General features: G+C 46.5%; 4 non-coding genes across 4 annotated transcripts; all 4 read left to right on the top strand.

The window, feature by feature from the left end:
- The first annotated feature begins 554 nt into the window (after positions 1 to 554).
- On the top strand, positions 555 to 746 carry LOC130350072 (U2 spliceosomal RNA). The gene has a single exon (XR_008887261.1). It is a non-coding gene; the product is annotated as a U2 spliceosomal RNA (small nuclear RNA).
- A 2,109-nt stretch (positions 747 to 2,855) lies between these two features.
- LOC130350108 (U2 spliceosomal RNA) lies at positions 2,856 to 3,045 on the top strand. Its single transcript, XR_008887294.1, has one exon. It is a non-coding gene; the product is annotated as a U2 spliceosomal RNA (small nuclear RNA).
- Positions 3,046 to 5,151: 2,106 nt separating this feature from the next.
- On the top strand, positions 5,152 to 5,341 carry LOC130350107 (U2 spliceosomal RNA). Its single transcript, XR_008887293.1, has one exon. It is a non-coding gene; the product is annotated as a U2 spliceosomal RNA (small nuclear RNA).
- Positions 5,342 to 7,446: 2,105 nt separating this feature from the next.
- LOC130350106 (U2 spliceosomal RNA) lies at positions 7,447 to 7,636 on the top strand. Its single transcript, XR_008887292.1, has one exon. It is a non-coding gene; the product is annotated as a U2 spliceosomal RNA (small nuclear RNA).
- The last annotated feature ends 2,106 nt before the right edge of the window (positions 7,637 to 9,742 follow it).

The following is a 9,742-nucleotide window of genomic DNA, read 5'->3' as shown; positions in this document are numbered from 1 at the left end:
TAACCATAGGGATTTGTGATGTCACCTAGAACCTTCACAGCAGCGACAGCTTTATGAGGAGCATCAGCACTTGCTCTGCCTGAGCAGAACCATCACCGCCATAGGTTGTCAAATAACCCGGATTTAACCCACACAGGTCAGTCCAATGGGGTGCAGGCATGTCCTCTATGCTTACAGCTTCCCGTGGGTGTTGGTTTGATACCGTTTGGGGACAGCCAAGGAGGCATCTGCAGGCAACAAAGGTAGGTGTGTGCTTGTGTGTGTGTTCCTATGCAGATCCTAAGCCAGTGTCACATGCAAGTAGGAGGAGTAAGAAGAGGGTTCCTGGCAAATCCGGGTTATGGATTGCATTTAAAAAGGCCCCGTGGAGTGCAATGGGGCCCCTGTCTTGCTGCTTAGCAATAATGGTATGGGTTTAGGTTCTGCTGTGTGTACTGGTGGTTGACTGCCCCCCAGCCCAGAGTGTGCATGAAAATTGTCTGGCAGCCTCCTGACAGCAAGCAGTGATAGTGCCCATGAAGGGGACCTTGTTGGGCCCCGCCCCTTTCACGGTTATCGCTTCTCGGCCTTTTGGCTAAGATCAAGTGTAGTATCTGTTCTTATCAGTTTAATATCTGATACGTCCCCTATCTGGGGACCATATATTAAATGGATTTTTGAGAACGGAGGGCTGATTTCGAAGCTTGCTTCCGTCGCCCTATGCATTGACCCGATATGGCAGTATCTTCGGGTACAGTGCACCACCCCCTTACAGGGTTAAAAAGAAAGATTCCTACTTTCATTGCTACCTGCTTGCTTGCTGGCTAGCCAGCTAGCCAGCCCTGTGGCCTTGCTGCTGCTGCTTCTGCAGCCAAAAAACAAAAGGTGGTGCTGCTGCTGCTGCTTCTGCTGCTTCTGCTTCTGCTTGTGTCTGGCCGCTGTTGGAGCGTCCAGGCACAGGACTTCTGCTGCTGCTGACTAATGGCCTCCTTAATTGGATCATTTGAGTAGCCAGCACACCTGTGCAGGTAGGGCATGACATGATAGGCAGCTGCCTTGATAGCGGGTGGGTGCTGAATGTTCCTAATTGACAAAATAAGATTAATGCTTATGAAGAAATATAAAATCTCATCCCTTCCCCAATATCGCGCCACACCCCTACCCCTTAATTCCCTGGTTGAACTTGATGGACATATGTCTTTTTTCGACCGTACTAACTATGTAACTATGTAACATAACATGGGGGGGGGGGGGGGGGGGTCTCCTGGCTGTTCACACAGGTGTGTCATTGCTGTACATTGACCATGCATTGCTTCTGTGGTATTGCAAAGGCAAAGACAAATGCTTCCAGCCATCCATTGCACTAATGGATTGGTCATCAGCCTGGCTGTCTATGTCCCGCATCAATATAGACCAAAGTACAGAGGGTTAGGCTATGCTATTGTGCACCTACCTGATGCATCAGAAGGTGCGAGGCCCTTGCTAAATTCTGTGCACAGACTTTGAGATCTATGCTTTAGGACTGTATCTAAACCTGCTCCAACATGGACTGACATTCTGGCCTACTTTCAGCCGATGCGACTTGTCTGTCGCTGAACAGTCGCTTTTTATGTATTCAGCACCTATGTATAATGTTGTAAAAATGCTCTAGAAGCTAAAGTCGCAGAAATGTCGCACATATTTGGCCTGCAACTTTCTGTGCGACAAATTCAGACAGGAAAAATCAGTATAAATCCTTAGAAAATTATCCCCCAGTGTCTCCATCTGCTGGCGGTATTGAATAAGCATTGCTGCACTGATGGGGTATGCATTAGACGAAAAAAAGAAGAAAAAGAAGAATAATACGCCCAGAAAAGAGGCGAAAAGGAGAAAAACGTAAAAAACGTGAAAAAAAAGTAAGAGGAAGAGAAGGGAAAAAAAGGTGGAAATGGGGTTTTAAAAGTGATTTCGGCGGAGAAATAATATATATATATATATATATATTATATATATATATATATATATACGCGCACACACACACATATATATAAACGTATTCTCCGTTGAGATATTGCAGCCGCTGCTGTGTCCAGGCCCAGGAGCCTTAGCACTGTGCTATGATGTCACTCAATACCACTGACATCACTAGGTGTAAACAACATCTCTCCTTTGCTGTGTATGTGACTATGGAGCTGTTTGGTGATGTCGTCTATTACGGCCTTCATAGAAGCAACAGGAGATTGTTGCATCCATCTAGAACCCTCAGAACTACAGTGCTATGATGTCACTCACTTCCACAGGCCTTGCAGAGTGTAAACAACAACAACCCAGCTTTGTTGTGTATGTAACCATAGGGATTTGTGATGTCACCTAGAACCTTCACAGCAGCGACAGCTTTATGAGGAGCATCAGCACTGCTCTGCCTGAGCAGAACCATCACCGCCATAGGTTGTCAAATAACCCGGATTTAACCACACAGGTAAGTCCAATGGGGTGCAGGCATGTCCTCTATGCTTACAGCTTCCGTGGGTGTTGGTTTGATACCGTTTGGGGACAGCCAAGGAGGCATCTGCAGGCAACAAAGGTAGGTGTGTGCTTGTGTGTGTGTTTCCTATGCAGATCCTAAGCCCAGTGGTCACATGCAAGTAGGAGGAGTAAGAAGGGTTCCTGGCAAATCCGGGTTATGGATTGCATTTAAAAAGGCCCCGTGGGAGTGCAATGGGCCCCTGTCTTGCTGCTTAGCAATAATGGTATGGGTTTAGGTTCTGCTGTGTGTACTGGTGGTTGACTGCCCCCCAGCCCAGAGTGTGCATGGAAAATTGTCTGGCAGCCTCCCTGACAGCAAGCAGTGATAGTGCCCATGAAGGGGACCTTGTTGGGCCCGCCCCTTCACGGTTATCGCTTCTCGGCCTTTTGGCTAAGATCAAGTGTAGTATCTGTTCTTATCAGTTTAATATCTGATACGTCCCCTATCTGGGGACCATATATTAAATGATTTTTGAGAACGGGGGCTGATTTCGAAGCTTGCTTCCGTCGCCCTATGCATTGACCCGATATGGCAGTATCTTCGGGTACAGTGCACACCCCCTTACAGGGTTAAAAGAAAGATTCCTACTTTCATTGGCTACCTGCTTGCTTGCTGGCTAGCCAGCTAGCCAGCCCTGTGGGCCTTGCTGCTGCTGCTTCTGCAGCCAAAAAACAAAAGGTGGTGCTGCTGCTGCTGCTTCTGCTGCTTCTGCTTCTGCTTGTGTCTGGCCGCTGTTGGAGCGTCCAGGCACAGGACTTCTGCTGCTGCTGACTAAATGGCCTCCTTAATTGGATCATTTGAGTAGCCAGCACACCTGTGCAGGTAGGGCATGACATGATAGGCAGCTGCCTTGATAGCGGGTGGGTGCTGAATGTTCCTAATTGACAAAATAAGATTAATGCTTATGAAGAAATATAAAATCTCATCCCTTCCCCCAATATCGCGCCACACCCCTACCCCTTAATTCCCTGGTTGAACTTGATGGACATATGTCTTTTTTCGACCGTACTAACTATGTAACTATGTAACATAACATGGGGGGGGGGGGGGGGGTCTCCTGGCTGTTCACACAGGTGTGTCATTGCTGTACATTGACCATGCATTGCTTCTGTGGTATTGCAAAGGCAAAGACAAATGCTTCCAGCCATCCATTGCACTAATGGATTGGTCATCAGCTGGCTGTCTATGTCCCGCATCAATATAGACCAAAGTACAGAGGGTTAGGCTATGCTATTGTGCACCTACCTGATGCATCAGAAGGTGCGAGGCCCTTGCTAAATTCTGTGCACAGACTTTGAGATCTATGCTTTAGACTGTATCTAAACCTGCTCCAACATGGACTGACATTCTGGCCTACTTTCAGCCGATGCGACTTGTCTGTCGCTGAACAGTCGCTTTTTATGTATTCAGCACCTATGTATAATGTTGTAAAAATGCTCTAGAAGCTAAAGTCGCAGAAATGTCGCACATATTTGGCCTGCAACTTTCTGTGCGACAAATTCAGACAGGAAAATCAGTATAAATCCTTAGAAAATTATCCCCCAGTGTCTCCATCTGCTGGCGGTATTGAATAAGCATTGCTGCACTGATGGGGTATGCATTAGACGAAAAAAAAGAAGAAAAAGAAGAATAATACGCCCAGAAAAGAGGCGAAAAGGAGAAAAACGTAAAAAAACGTGAAAAAAAAGTAAGAGGAAGAGAAGGGAAAAAAAAGGTGGAAATGGGTTTAAAAGTGATTTCGGCGGAGAAATATATATATATATATATATATATATATATATATATATATATATATACGCGCACACACACACATATATATAAACGAATTCTCCGTTGAGATATTGCAGCCGCTGCTGTGTCCAGGCCCAGGAGCCTTAGCACTGTGCTATGATGGTCACTCAATACCACTGACATCACTAGGTGTAAACAACATCTCTCCTTTGCTGTGTATGTGACTATGGAGCTGTTTGGTGATGTCGTCTATTACGGCCTTCATAGAAGCAACAGGAGATTGTTGCATCCATCTAGAACCCTCAGAACTACAGTGCTATGATGTCACTCACTTCCACAGCCTTGCAGAGTGTAAACAACAACAACCCAGCTTTGTTGTGTATGTAACCTAGGGATTTGTGATGTCACCTAGAACCTTCACAGCAGCGACAGCTTTATGAGGAGCATCAGCACTGCTCTGCCTGAGCAGAACCATCACCGCCATAGGTTGTCAAATAACCCGGATTTAACCCACACAGGTAAGTCCAATGGGGTGCAGGCATGTCCTCTATGCTTACAGCTTCCCGTGGGTGTTGGTTTGATACCGTTTGGGGACAGCCAAGGAGGCATCTGCAGGCAACAAAGGTAGGTGTGTGCTTGTGTGTGTGTTTCCTATGCAGATCCTAAGCCCAGTGTCACATGCAAGTAGGAGGAGTAAGAAGGGTTCCTGGCAAATCCGGGTTATGGATTGCATTTAAAAAGGCCCCGTGGGAGTGCAATGGGCCCCTGTCTTGCTGCTTAGCAATAATGGTATGGGTTTAGGTTCTGCTGTGTGTACTGGTGGTTGACTGCCCCCCAGCCCAGAGTGTGCATGGAAAATTGTCTGGCAGCCTCCCTGACAGCAAGCAGTGATAGTGCCCATGAAGGGGACCTTGTTGGGCCGCCCTTTCACGGTTATCGCTTCTCGGCCTTTTGGCTAAGATCAAGTGTAGTATCTGTTCTTATCAGTTTAATATCTGATACGTCCCCTATCTGGGGACCATATATTAAATGGATTTTGAGAACGGGGGCTGATTTCGAAGCTTGCTTCCGTCGCCCTATGCATTGACCCGATATGGCAGTATCTTCGGGTACAGTGCACCACCCCCTTACAGGGTTAAAAAGAAAGATTCCTACTTTCATTGCTACCTGCTTGCTTGCTGGCTAGCCAGCTAGCCAGCCCTGTGGGCCTTGCTGCTGCTGCTTCTGCAGCCAAAAAACAAAAGGTGGTGCTGCTGCTGCTGCTTCTGCTGCTTCTGCTTCTGCTTGTGTCTGGCCGCTGTTGGAGCGTCCAGGCACAGGACTTCTGCTGCTGCTGACTAAATGGCCTCCTTAATTGGATCATTTGAGTAGCCAGCACACCTGTGCAGGTAGGGGCATGACATGATAGGCAGCTGCCTTGATAGCGGGTGGGTGCTGAATGTTCCTAATTGACAAAATAAGATTAATGCTTATGAAGAAATATAAAATCTCATCCTTCCCCAATATCGCGCCACACCCCTACCCCTTAATTCCCTGGTTGAACTTGATGGACATATGTCTTTTTCGACCGTACTAACTATGTAACTATGTAACATAACATGGGGGGGGGGGGGGGGGTCTCCTGGCTGTTCACACAGGTGTGTCATTGCTGTACATTGACCATGCATTGCTTCTGTGGTATTGCAAAGGCAAAGACAAATGCTTCCAGCCATCCATTGCACTAATGGATTGGTCATCAGCTGGCTGTCTATGTCCCGCATCAATATAGACCAAAGTACAGAGGGTTAGGCTATGCTATTGTGCACCTACCTGATGCATCAGAAGGTGCGAGGCCCTTGCTAAATTCTGTGCACAGACTTTGAGATCTATGCTTTAGACTGTATCTAAACCTGCTCCAACATGGACTGACATTCTGGCCTACTTTCAGCCGATGCGACTTGTCTGTCGCTGAACAGTCGCTTTTTATGTATTCAGCACCTATGTATAATGTTGTAAAAATGCTCTAGAAGCTAAAGTCGCAGAAATGTCGCACATATTTGGCCTGCAACTTTCTGTGCGACAAATTCAGACAGGAAAAATCAGTATAAATCCTTAGAAAATTATCCCCAGTGTCTCCATCTGCTGGCGGTATTGAATAAGCATTGCTGCACTGATGGGGTATGCATTAGACGAAAAAAAGAAGAAAAAGAAGAATAATACGCCCAGAAAAGAGGCGAAAGGAGAAAAACGTAAAAAAACGTTGAAAAAAAAGTAAGAGGAAGAGAAGGGAAAAAAAGGTGGAAATGGGTTTAAAAGTGATTTCGGCGGAGAAATATATATATATATATATATATATATATATATATATATATATATATACGCGCACACACACACATATATATAAACGTATTCTCCGTTGAGATATTGCAGCCGCTGCTGTGTCCAGGCCCAGGAGCCTTAGCACTGTGCTATGATGTCACTCAATACCACTGACATCACTAGGTGTAAACAACATCTCTCCTTTGCTGTGTATGTGACTATGGAGCTGTTTGGTGATGTCGTCTATTACGGCCTTCATAGAAGCAACAGGAGATTGTTGCATCCATCTAGAACCCTCAGAACTACAGTGCTATGATGTCACTCACTTCCACAGGCCTTGCAGAGTGTAAACAACAACAACCCAGCTTTGTTGTGTATGTAACCATAGGGATTTGTGATGTCACCTAGAACCTTCACAGCAGCGACAGCTTTATGAGGAGCATCAGCACTGCTCTGCCTGAGCAGAACCATCACCGCCATAGGTTGTCAAATAACCCGGATTTAACCCACACAGGTAAGTCCAATGGGGTGCAGGCATGTCCTCTATGCTTACAGCTTCCCGTGGGTGTTGGTTTGATACCGTTTGGGGACAGCCAAGGAGGCATCTGCAGGCAACAAAGGTAGGTGTGTGCTTGTGTGTGTGTTTCCTATGCAGATCCTAAGCCCAGTGTCACATGCAAGTAGGAGGAGTAAGAAGGGTTCCTGGCAAATCCGGTTATGGATTGCATTTAAAAAAGGCCCCGTGGGAGTGCAATGGGCCCCTGTCTTGCTGCTTAGCAATAATGGTATGGGTTTAGGTTCTGCTGTGTGTACTGGTGGTTGACTGCCCCCCAGCCCAGAGTGTGCATGGAAAATTGTCTGGCAGCCCTCCTGACAGCAAGCAGTGATAGTGCCCATGAAGGGGACCTTGTTGGGCCCGCCCTTTCACGGTTATCGCTTCTCGGCCTTTTGGCTAAGATCAAGTGTAGTATCTGTTCTTATCAGTTTAATATCTGATACGTCCCCTATCTGGGGACCATATATTAAATGGATTTTGAGAACGGGGGCTGATTTCGAAGCTTGCTTCCGTCGCCCTATGCATTGACCCGATATGGCAGTATCTTCGGGTACAGTGCACCACCCCCTTACAGGGTTAAAAAGAAAGATTCCTACTTTCATTGCTACCTGCTTGCTTGCTGGCTAGCCAGCTAGCCAGCCCTGTGGGCCTTGCTGCTGCTGCTTCTGCAGCCAAAAAACAAAAGGTGGTGCTGCTGCTGCTGCTTCTGCTGCTTCTGCTTCTGCTTGTGTCTGGCCGCTGTTGGAGCGTCCAGGCACAGGACTTCTGCTGCTGCTGACTAAATGGCCTCCTTAATTGGATCATTTGAGTAGCCAGCACACCTGTGCAGGTAGGCATGACATGATAGGCAGCTGCCTTGATAGCGGGTGGGTGCTGAATGTTCCTAATTGACAAAATAAGATTAATGCTTATGAAGAAATATAAAATCTCATCCCTTCCCCAATATCGCGCCACACCCCTACCCCTTAATTCCCTGGTTGAACTTGATGGACATATGTCTTTTTTCGACCGTACTAACTATGTAACTATGTAACATAACATGGGGGGGGGGGGGGGGGTCCTCCTGGCTGTTCACACAGGTGTGTCATTGCTGTACATTGACCATGCATTGCTTCTGTGGTATTGCAAAGGCAAAGACAAATGCTTCCAGCCATCCATTGCACTAATGGATTGGTCATCAGCTGGCTGTCTATGTCCCGCATCAATATAGACCAAAGTACAGAGGTTAGGCTATGCTATTGTGCACCTACCTGATGCATCAGAAGGTGCGAGGCCCTTGCTAAATTCTGTGCACAGACTTTGAGATCTATGCTTTAGACTGTATCTAAACCTGCTCCAACATGGACTGACATTCTGGCCTACTTTCAGCCGATGCGACTTGTCCTGTCGCTGAACAGTCGCTTTTTATGTATTCAGCACCTATGTATAATGTTGTAAAAATGCTCTAGAAGCTAAAGTCGCAGGAAATGTCGCACATATTTGGCCTGCAACTTTCTGTGCGACAAATTCAGACAGGAAAAATCAGTATAAATCCTTAGAAAATTATCCCCCAGTGTCTCCATCTGCTGGCGGTATTGAATAAGCATTGCTGCACTGATGGGGTATGCATTAGACGAAAAAAAGAAGAAAAAGAAGAATAATACGCCCAGAAAAGAGGCGAAAAGGAGAAAAACGTAAAAAAAACGTGAAAAAAAGTAAGAGGAAGAGAAGGGAAAAAAAGGTGGAAATGGGTTTAAAGTGATTTCGGCGGAGAAATATATATATATATATATATATATATATATATAATATATATATATATACGCGCACACACACACATATATATAAACGTATTCTCCGTTGAGATATTGCAGCCGCTGCTGTGTCCAGCCCAGGAGCCTTAGCACTGTGCTATGATGTCACTCAATACCACTGACATCACTAGGTGTAAACAACATCTCTCCTTTGCTGTGTATGTGACTATGGAGCTGTTTGGTGATGTCGTCTATTACGGCCTTCATAGAAGCAACAGGAGATTGTTGCATCCATCTAGAACCCTCAGAACTACAGTGCTATGATGTCACTCACTTCCACAGGCCTTGCAGAGTGTAAACAACAACAACCCAGCTTTGTTGTGTATGTAACCATAGGGATTTGTGATGTCACCTAGAACCTTCACAGCAGCGACAGCTTTATGAGGAGCATCAGCACTGCTCTGCCTGAGCAGAACCATCACCGCCATAGGTTGTCAAATAACCCGGATTTAACCCACACAGGTAAGTCCAATGGGGTGCAGGCCATGTCCTCTATGCTTACAGCTTCCCGTGGGTGTTGGTTTGATACCGTTTGGGGACAGCCAAGGAGGCATCTGCAGGCAACAAAGGTAGGTGTGTGCTTGTGTGTGTGTTTCCTATGCAGATCCTAAGCCCAGTGTCACATGCAAGTAGGAGGAGTAAGAAGGGTTCCTGGCAAATCCGGGTTATGGATTGCATTTAAAAAGGCCCCGTGGGAGTGCAATGGCCCCTGTCTTGCTGCTTAGCAATAATGGTATGGGTTTAGGTTCTGCTGTGTGTACTGGTGGTTGACTGCCCCCAGCCCAGAGTGTGCATGGAAAATTGTCTGGCAGCCTCCTGACAGCAAGCAGTGATAGTGCCCATGAAGGGGACCTTGTTGGGCCCGCCCCTTTCACGGTT

Source organism: Hyla sarda, unplaced genomic scaffold (genome assembly GCF_029499605.1).
Source record: "Hyla sarda isolate aHylSar1 unplaced genomic scaffold, aHylSar1.hap1 scaffold_933, whole genome shotgun sequence".
NCBI classification, from domain to species: domain Eukaryota; kingdom Metazoa; phylum Chordata; class Amphibia; order Anura; family Hylidae; genus Hyla; species Hyla sarda.
This window is presented reverse-complemented; position numbering and strand designations above follow the sequence as displayed.